At 36.9% G+C, this 10,774-nt stretch overlaps 1 long non-coding RNA gene across 1 annotated transcript; it reads left to right on the forward strand.

Annotated features, from left to right (window-relative positions):
- The first annotated feature begins 1,545 nt into the window (after nucleotides 1-1,545).
- LOC134156845 (uncharacterized) lies at nucleotides 1,546-7,594 on the forward strand. The gene is made up of 3 exons (XR_009962095.1): nucleotides 1,546-1,691; nucleotides 4,937-5,020; nucleotides 7,074-7,594. It is a non-coding gene; the product is annotated as an uncharacterized LOC134156845 (long non-coding RNA).
- The last annotated feature ends 3,180 nt before the right edge of the window (nucleotides 7,595-10,774 follow it).

The raw sequence follows: 10,774 nt of genomic DNA on the forward strand, positions 1-10,774 counted from the left end.
ATGAACTTATAAAAATATGTAATTAATTCAAAAAGTCTCCTGAAAATGTAAATATCTTCCAAGATATGTAAGGATTAATTTTAGAATATTATGAACTGACATAAATTATAACAGTTTTTCAAGCATCAATGTTTGGTTTGGTTTTTTTTCAGATGCAGATGAAAATGTTTCTGATGTATTCCTACTAACTTCTATTTTCTAAAGTCACTAGAACAAGTTATGTTACAAGGCTGAATGCATGTCTCATTTTCTTTCTCTAGGTGTGCTCCTGAGGTATCTGACATTTACCCGTGCAGTTGCAATTCCATGATCTTCCCACTATTGACCATCCCTACGGCTGCAATTTCTTGGCTATCAGCTGTCCCTGCTAATCTGCCTGCAGGTTTTGTAATCCTTTCCTTGGGGGACCTGTTTTGGAGAAGGAGAAGAATCTCCTTTAAAATTCATATATTTGATTTTTAGAATGAACCTTTGATTTGATTTGGAAATCGACTATATGAACAGTGGAAAGATACTTTCCTGTGTGTAAGGGTGTCAGGAAAGTACTTTGATTAAGCAGTTTACATGCATATTTAAATTGCTTAATGGATCAACATAACCTGATCCCAACTAGGCCTGACCTAGGTCCTTAAATTACTTCTGAAGCTCTCTTTGTCTCAGCATGCTCACTGCTGTATTGAGCATTGAACCTTTCAGATTTAGTGCTTTTATACTGCTGTTTTTCAAGATGTAGGCCTCTCGGTTTATGAAGCAGATCCAATCTTAAATGTAATTGAGGTATTTAAACAGGGGAAGGTTAGGTTAGGCTCTTTAAGCTCTTTAATGTAAGAGTGGTGAGGCTGTGGCACAGGTTGCTTAGGGAAATTGTGAATGCTCCATCCCTGGTGGTGTTCAAGGCCAGGTTGGACAGAGCCTTGGGTGAGATGGTTTAGTGTGAGGTGTCCCTGCCCATGGCAGGGGGGTTGGAACTTGACAATCTTAAGGTCCTTTCCAACCCTAACTGTTCTATGATTCTATGATTGATTGAAGGAATTACTGAACCACAACTCAGTAGAAGCTAGCAAATACCACTCTACAATCGCCCTTTCATATTTTCTTACAGCTACACATGTGCAGAGGAAAGGAATTCTGTGAGGTGCATCCCAGCGCCTGGGCTGTACCAGCAATTTGGTTTCACCTGGAAATAAAAGGCTTTGTGTTGTCCTGTGATAGTGGGGCCACCTTTTGCATGTAGGAGGCTGTTTCCTTCAGAGTACTCGGCACAAGGGACTGCTGTTGTTGTTAGTGCGGCAATGGCACAAATCTCTTTGCTCCCAGCAGCATGGTCATCCAGGCTTACAAGCCCAGCTTGAACTTTAGGGTTGGGATACAGAGGTGTTCATGGTTTCAGGGATTCTAGACCTGAAGTTTGGTTTTCAACAAGGGAACACAACAAATGCAGATTCTGACACTGTTTCCTTCAGAGTACTTGGTTGTTGTTAGTCCACAAAATGCTAGCAAATGATGTTAAACCAAGCAAAATGATGCAGAAACAAACCGTGGCTTTCTGTGTCCAAAACTTCTTGTTTTAATTTCTTTTAGGTACATCTTTGTAATTGACTTTATGGAGACATGTATGTTAAGGCCGTGCATCTGATTAAATTCCCAAAAGTAAAATAGGAGATCCTAATACTATCCATACTCTTGCAACTGTAAGTAGATATAATACTTACTGCAAAGTAAGTATTATTTAGTGTAACCATTAATTTATTTCATTCTGCTGTGAATGAAAAAATTGATTCTCAATCTACTGTTCACTTTTATGTCCAAATATTGCATACTTACAATACCAGTGTATGATGCTAGCCCCAGTCTTATAGCCCTCCTTCACCAGAGAAGCTTAGGTGCTTCTATACTGGCAGTAGTTGATTGAATATAACATTTTGTGATACCGAATCTAGTGTTGTAATAAACATCTTATTTGAAGCGGTAGCAGCAGACTATTATTCTAAGCAGCCTTAAACTTCCTTAGCTGTAACCATTTATTTAGAGTTATTCAGGGTAAAATATATAGGTGAGATGTTAATAGAGAACCTGTTAGCCCAAAATACTGTTTTAATCAAGAATTTGAAATGCAGACTAGAGTAGAGTTTGATACTGTAATAATACCTTTCATATTGAAGGCATTCTAAAGCAATATTCAGTAATGAGCTAGGTAGATAGTGTGGGTGCTCTTACCGTGTGTGGAATACAAATACCAATAGCCACAATTTGTTCAACGTGAGCTTTCTTACACAGAGATTTGAGTATGGAAATATTTTTGACTGGAATGAAGAAAATTGCTTCAGACACTGCACACCTGCCAAAATAATAATTTAAAAAGAGTGCCAGCCTTTTCACCTCAGCAGAACGACAAACAGTTAAGTTCAAGTTTTTTGTGTTTTCAGCAGTGGTTTCCAGGGCTCCACGTCCCTTCCCCTCAATACCTCAAAAATAGCACATACACCCTCACTGCAAGCAATCTGTGAAAACAAGCAGCAATACAGCTAAAAGCCCAACAGTATCAAAACAGGGAAAACTGCAGTGAGAGAGTTTTACATTTCTTTGGTTTCAGTGAATATTCTACTCTTCAACCAGCCACGTGAAAGGCTCCCTACATCCAAGTTAGTATGTGGATTACAGCCAAAAACTCTCATAAGGTGAATAAAAATGTTTTTGTGTTAAGAAAAAAAGAGAAAAGAAAGATTCGGTCTTCTTGTACCTGGAAATCAATAGCCATACAGTAAAGGTTTACATAATGAATTACATTAGGGAATAGGAGAGAAAAACATTAAATTTTTCTTATGTACCTTATGCACTGAATGCTTTGTATATTAGTGCCTTGTAGCAAACTCTTTAGCAATGAAGTTTTTAAACTGTTGATTTATGTATTGCAAGAAAACTTCCTCATAATTAAGGGAGAAACATGGACAGCAATATCTTCATGTACTGTACAAATTTGCATTAGATTCACTAGAGAGAAATAATATGAATATCTGAGAGAGAACAGTCTGTATTTGTTAAATACATAGTGGAAAGTTAAAAAAAGTGATCTTGCTCTGATTTAACTCAGTTTCAGAAGACAACATTAATACAAAAAAAAAAATCAGAAAGGACAATTTGAGTAATAGAGACAGGGATATGAAATTGTTTTGAAATTCTTACTCCTCAGGAAGTAGAAACCAAATCTTTGGCAAGTGGAGCAGAGATTTTGCTATTCCAAGGATCAAAGATTTTATTCTTACTTTCTGAAAATGTTAGTAACCTAACTATGGGTTTGAGAATACCAGTTTATAATATGGGATAAACCAGATTAACTTCCAAATAGGTGTGGGATAGCTACAGAATAAATATAACTTCCTGTATACAAGATCCTGGAAAACTGATTTCTGTTTTGAAGAATACTTGTCTCATCAGCTCAAGCAAACTTCTGGAGCAATTAGTCTTCAGTATGTTCAAATACAAGATCCATAATTTTTTGTTTCCTTGGTTTCTCTTTATAGAGCTTTCATGTCCAATCTCTTCCTGCCTTTGTGTTTATAGAGTCATGAGTTTCAGATAACTAACGTGGGTGAGATGCTCAGGTGTCACTGTGGAAGCATCACTGACAGATGCAGAAGTTCATATACATGTTTCTTCTGTGACAGATTTATCATATGAGTGAAACATTTAAGTTCTGATTGATAGGATTTCTTCATATGTTTGGCTTTGACGACTCTCCATCTTCGCTCATAACCTATCTAAAATATATTCTTCTGCATGTTCTCCTTTTGAATTTTTATTTCTTGGTTAGCTCACTTGAAGAAGTGGCAAAATAATGTGGTACCTTTACATGTAATTGTTCTTCAGTGTCATACCTCTCCAGATGAGCAAGGGAAAATTAATAACCTTTTAGATTTAAAAAGTTTCAAGAAGAAAGTGCACTGTGCGAGTTATTTGCCAGTCTGAAGGTTTTTGTAACAGGAAAACCAGTGGGAACTCTAAAAAGTCTTTTTAGAGAATATTGTTTCCCTGATTATCAAAACATTTGACAGGACAGAGACCATTATACCTTAATGAAACAGATAGCCAGAGGCAAAAGGAGATTTGATCTTTGAGTAAAAAGATAAAAAATTATCAGAGTTCATGACTCTCTGTTAATTCCTGCTTACTTAACTTTCAATGAACTAGAACCCCATTTGTCCATTAGGTACATGAGCATCTAGAAATGTCATGCTGCAGTCTTGAAGGATCTGAAATGCTTTCAAGTGGGGCATGAAGAAAGAAAACAATCGTTCCCAGAACAAAAATCTAAGCTACTACATGTTTATCTTTTCCCCCTTTAACTCTAGGACTTTATAACATTTGTGGGAAATTGTTTTCTGAATGTTTTTGAAGCTACTTACCTCTACTTATGTTGTTCTCATACTTGCCTTTTTAATGACTAGAAGAATTATCTTGAAAATATATTATCATGTTTAAACTGTCATTGTCTCTTTAAACTATGAATTTTAAGCTATGCTATATATACTGAAGCATACTTTGAGCTGGCTGTCTTACTTAAAATTCATCCTAGACACGTAAACCCTTTAGGATATATAAAATAGTATATTTCATTTGTTTCTGCTTGTTCTTCTCGATAATTTTTACAAATGTGTATGTATGTCTGTATTGAGGGAAGGGAGAATTGAGAAGCAGTGGTTCATCTCCAAGAATGGGATTTTGATGTTCACAAAACATATCAAAAGCTGCCATGCTGGATATTAAATTGTGTCCTCAGTACTTACCTATTATGTAAGTTCTTCTTAAACATGCAGTATATTGCTGCCTGCTTTATTTGCTTTTGTCATGTTCCAGGGCTATTCCCTTATCAACATAATACCCTCTGCAGTTGTACTGCTTGCAATAAATTACTTCTGCTTTTTCTTTTGTTCTCAAGGTTATCCTAATCTCTCAAGAACACCTAAGGACACTAAGGCTATGAAGAAACAGAGAATGACAACTGAAGTTCCATTAGAAGCTAGTAAGTTCAACTTTTTGGCATTTACAGTGAAGAGTACAGAAAATATATGGAGACCTTGTACTATCATGCAACAAACTATCTCTCTCATTGCACTTTCTCAACTTGCACTGTGAACAAAACACTGCACAATAGTGAAAAATAGAAAATTTTAATAATTTTAAGGCAATCACATGTTTATTTTTCAAGGATAATTCCTTTATTTGTAAAGAGTTGGGGGAGGGAGGGAAGGGGAAGAGATGCAGTTTATCTGATCCAATTATTAAGAGTTAAAGATGCCTGCTCTTCAGTTATTAAAGGGATTGGGAGTGACTGGCTCAGGATTACACATTTAGCATTTAGGTTGAGTTAAGCCAGATCAGTTCAACGCTGTGTGTCTAAGAATTGCTGAGCAGAAAAATCAAATTCCTAGCCCGGTTAACAGAGAAATGTAACACAAGCAGCCTTTTGTCATATTCTATGCAGAGACAGTAAATTTGGTACTACTTGAAAATGTATTATTTGCATAGGTACAAATAATTTTAAAATCACAAGGTATTTATAATTTCTAAAGTATGGAAAAGAATTAAGCTGACATGACTTTGGATATGATACAGGACAGACTAAATATCTTTCTTTTTAAAAGACAGGAAATTGCATGAGGAAGTGGAGATAAAAATTATGTCATATTTTGTATTATTGTTATTTTAATTTCTTTGAATAATATCCAACTTTTGATATACTCCTATATATACTATAATTTTCAATGTCATGGCTAAATTTAAGGTCAATCATAACTTCACTTTGAGAATTTTCTAAATGTCGAAAGTGTTAAAATGTCATTTTTCATTATTTATCCATCATCACTTTACTGTTATTGTTTCATTTCTTTGGCTATCATACTTGCCTATTGAGCATTAGTTTCAAATAGATTACCACAATTTTTGATGCCTTATTCAGACAGCATAACTAACTTGTTCAGTTCTCCTCTTTTGTTCATCAAAACTGAGATAATATTGAGGACCACTTCAAATTTCATCACTGACATAACCAGTGTTTTTGAGGTACTACTTAACCAATTATTTTTCTGTAAACATGATGGTACAACAAAGTGTCACCTTCTCCCCTGTGAAACACCTCAAGATGTAGTTCTTTATTCTGCTTCATAGTTGAATCAATTGTTGCTTAACAAGCTACGTCTAGAAACCAAGATGTATATTGAAGAAAATGTTATTACTTGCTCTGCTTTAAGTCCAACTAAACATTTAGACAGTTTTTAATTGAGAGAAGGTTGGACAATGTAATTGTAATTTGGAGTTGGGAGTAAAAGCAAAATTAGTTGCTCTGGCGCAAGCCCTGGGCTTGTTATGGAAGAAGATGATTACTATAATTAGTGGTAGTGAAGATGTACAATTCTCTTTATAAAATGGCTGTGGATGATTCTCCAGAAAATTATTATGCTGTCTGTCTAGCCAGAAAAAATCAGAGGGGCACCTGTGTTCCAGATAGAAGCAGCTGTAAATGCATTGTTATATAAGCAGTCACTGCACTCACAGTACTGTACTTGTTGCTGGAATCAGCCTAAGCTGGAGAATTGGTTACATTCGAACAGAAAGAAACAGGAGAGAGATGGACAACTTTTAAACAAAGATCCCTTTTCCCTCGGTTTTCTGCCTAGCTGATATATATTTGCAGTTTTATTCTGGAGGTCAACCTAGGAATGCATCATCCCAATTGCCTGCTGTAATTCATAGGCCAGAGAATAATAATCTTTCTTCTCTCCCTAACCTCCCCAAAAGTAGTTGTTTAATTCTCATATGGAAAATACCACAGCTTCCGTAGGAAGTTTGAAAGCTTATCTGTCTTTGCATCTGTGCATTTTGTTTTAGGTGGTAGATACATAGGTTTGAAAACCACTTTAAAGAAGTAAAAAGAATGACCAGAATGGTCACTGGTTCAGTGAGTAAGTTTTCGTCTAAAAGGGGAAGGAAAATTTCACTCTTTTTCTGGTCATTTTGAAAAAAAGAAAACAATTTCTGAGTTTTTGCTTTTTTTTTTTTTTGAGAGGGTGAGAGAGGAAAGAATTTGCAGCATGCTTTAAAACTTACTGGCAAAAGACCTTTCGAAGAATAGGCAGAGGAATACTTCTGTTTACCACCTACAGTGAGGTACGTGACACTTAAGTCTTTCAGACTTAATCATTTCTTATAATTTAGAACAGCTGAGATCTTTCTATCTAAAGAAATTTTATACTGAACTTTCTCTTCAGTTTATGTTACTTAGAGTCTATATAATTCAAGGACATAGTTTCAAGGTTATGTCTTTGCATCTGGGAGTTTAAATTCCATGTAATTTATTTATTAGGCAGGCATTTAAGTCCCTTTTCAAGCTGTGGTATCTTACCTGTTTTGGGGTGACTGCACAGTTTTAAATGTGCTGTATTTATTTGCTCAGTCAAACAAGAAGTCTGTGAATAGAGCTGTATTTAAGTGCAGTTTCAGCCAAACTGCCTGTTATTCTGCTAGTGACATATATTAATAGTCCTATCTATCATCTGACTGTAACTTCCCATCCACTACTGATGGTGTATAGATTATTTTTCTCCAGCAATGATGCCACCTATGGCGTAGAAGGAATAAGGGAATGCTTGTAGCAATAATGCTACATGAATAGTACTTTCAGGCCAGGGAGAGAAAGTGTATCCAATAGAAGATTAGAGAGAATTTGTACAGAAAGAACTACCTGATTTGGAGTGAAGTCAGGAACCCTGTGGTTAATGAGCTCATCCTTGAATAAAAAATAAAAACCAAGGCAAATTATTAACTCAGGCCTGAAGGTACAGGTCATCAAAAGTAGATCATTAATTCCATATATTTCATGAAATATCAAAAAACATTATTCAACAGTATCTGAAATTGTGACTTAAATGACAATGATAGTATAACATTTAAATCTAAAATAAATTTCTGCGGACATTTTGCTACCTTTATAAAATGGGGAGAAAATCTCTCTCAAAAGATGACGGCAGAGTCCTCATGCTTTTTTTTTGTTTAATCTGTTTCAAAGCCCAACAGATATTTTGTAACAGTGCCTTTCTTTCCCAAAGCAGACATCTGAGGAGACCTTGTATTTGATGCTCCATTTCCCAAACTAAAATCCCCTGCCTTGACATTGTTCAAGGTGAGCTTAAATAGGGCAAAACACATGCTGTTCTTACAGCTGTATTTGTTCAGGTGCACAGTACTCAACTGCATGGGGCTACCTGCTCCTAGTACTAAATGCCAGAAGACACAAAAAGGGGAAATAGGTAGGGAGGAGAATTTTATTTAAAGGTCCTGCTATTGTTAGAACAGTTAGAGTATCCAAAACATAATTAGCAGTTTCAAACAAAAGGTTTCTTTGCTGTAAAAAAAACGTATTATAGAATTGGCTGCTCATGGCTTGGATGGGTGTACTCTTTGCTGGGCATAAAGCTGGCTGGATGACCAAGCCCAAAGAGTGGTGGAGAATGGAGTTAAATCCCGTTGGCAGCCAGTCAGAAGTGGTATTCCCCAGGGCTCAGTATCGGGTCCAGCTCTGTTTAATACCTTTGTCAATCATCTGGACAAGGGGATTGAGTGCACCCTCGGTAAGTTTGCAGATGACACCAAGTTGGGCGGGAATGTTGATCTCCTTGAGAGAAGGAAGGTTCTACAGAAGAAATTGGATAGGCTAGATCAATGGGTGAAGACCAGGCCTGGCTATGTGCTGAGCTGAATCACAACAACCCCATGCAATGTTACAGGCTTGGGGAAGAGTGGCTGGAAAGCTGCCTTGCAGAAAAGAGCCTAGGGGTGTTGGCCAGCTGAATATGGGACAACAGTGTGTCCAGTTGGCCAAAAGAGCCAATATCATCCTGGCTTGTAATGTGACACAGAAATACTGTGGTGAGCAGGACCAGTGAAGTGCTCAGCACTGTTGAGGCCTCACCTTGATGAATACTGTATTCAGTTTTGGGCCCCTTGGTTCAAGAAGGACATCGAGGTGCTGGAGTGTGTTCAAGGAAGAGCAACAAAGCTGGTGAAGGGTCGAGAGAGTGGCTGAAGGCAATGGACTTATTTAGCCTGGAGAAAAGGAGGTTCAGGGGAGACTTTATTGTTCTCTACCACTGCCTGAAAGAAGATTATAGCAAAGTGGGTATTGATCTCTCCTCCCAGGTAACAAGTGATCAGACGAGAGCAAATGGCCTCAAGTTGTGCCAGCAGAGGTTTCGATTGGGTGCTCAGAAAACTTTCTTCACAGAAAGGGCAAGCACTGGAACAGGCTACCCAGGGAAGTGGTAGAGTCACCATCCCTGAAGGTATTAGAAGACATGTATGTGACACTTAGGGATGTGATTTAGTGGTGGACTTGGCAGTGCGGAGTTAATGGTTGGAGTCAGTGATCTTAAAGATCTTTTCCAATCTAAACACTTCCATGATTGTTTTATGGTGATAATGTTCAGATTTGGCTGTTTAAGAAATTGAGGAGTGCCCTCCTCTTTCTTTCCAAAGAACTGCAGGCTAGACCTATTTTCTTAATTTCTTGTAGAGTCCTTATTATAGAAAATAAATGTTAATAGGATGCCTCTGGCAGTATAATTAAAACTTTCTGGCTTGATTAAAGTATGCAGGCTGTCAACTGCTACACCATAAGAGGTTCTGCCATTGACATTTTGGAATATGCAATGCATTCAGGGGGAAATTTCCCAAAGGGGTTTACTTTCTTCTAAGTAAGTATAATTCATGACAAAATTTAAAGAAGAAAACCACAAAGTGAACTAGAAGAAACAAGATACTTGTAAGTATGAGTGAATCTTACTAAATGTTCAGCCGAAAATTGATGCTGTATTCCCAAGACAAGGTTTTATACATTTATATATAAATAATGAGATGTTATATAAAAGTGTATGTGCTACAGACAGCATTGGTATCTGGGCATCTGCCTTGCTTACTAATGAGGCTAAGACAGTGGAGTGAGTCATGTTGCCAAGGAATATGTTCTTGAGTGCATTCCTGAGGGAGATTTCAAGATATGGGTGTTTCATTCGAAAGAGGGGGTTTGAGAGGAAGGGGGCAGTGTGAGTAGGTGTGTGAAACATAAAGTAGGAGGTGGAGAGGCTAAAGTGATATACAGAATGATTGTATGTTTTAATACAAATTATCCTTTCAACAGAAATTAAAATAAACTCCCTGGTCAGGTCAAGGGAGAGTAAAAAAGGTTCCTTTATAATAACTTGCACTGTCTGAAAACTGTTCATATAAAATGACAAACGAGGATGATTCTATCACTGAATTCTCTGTAACAGTCCTACTCATTTTGGGTTTGTTTTTTTTTCTTTTTTCTTTAATTTTTTTTTTTTTTTTTTACTTCTTCTGTTGTTTTGAATGTGACCCTGGAAAAGAAAATACACTTTCATTTCCCTTAGTTGTTTTCACTGTACACAGACTGAAGCCTGAAACATTCTGTTATGGGTTTCATAGGAAACAAAAATCAACCCTATAACATTTTGCTATTGCTTTGTCTTGATTTGTTTATTCAGCTCATGTATGCAGTTTGTTTAGGACTGAGATCTGCAGTGCATGGGACTGACTCTGGCATAAGTAAAGGTGTGGCACTGCACCAAAAGAGTAAATTCAAACATCCTGCTACATTCTTTGTCTAGAACTATGCGGTTCTGTCTAGACAAGTGGAAGCCATGTCAAAAATTTTATATGTTGGACTGAGACTCTTGGTAAGAAGGTGAAGGGATGACGCTTA

Source organism: Pezoporus occidentalis, unplaced genomic scaffold (assembly GCF_034315485.1).
Source record: "Pezoporus occidentalis ecotype Australia unplaced genomic scaffold, CSIRO_AGI_Poc_V1 ctg91, whole genome shotgun sequence".
NCBI classification, from domain to species: domain Eukaryota; kingdom Metazoa; phylum Chordata; class Aves; order Psittaciformes; family Psittacidae; genus Pezoporus; species Pezoporus occidentalis.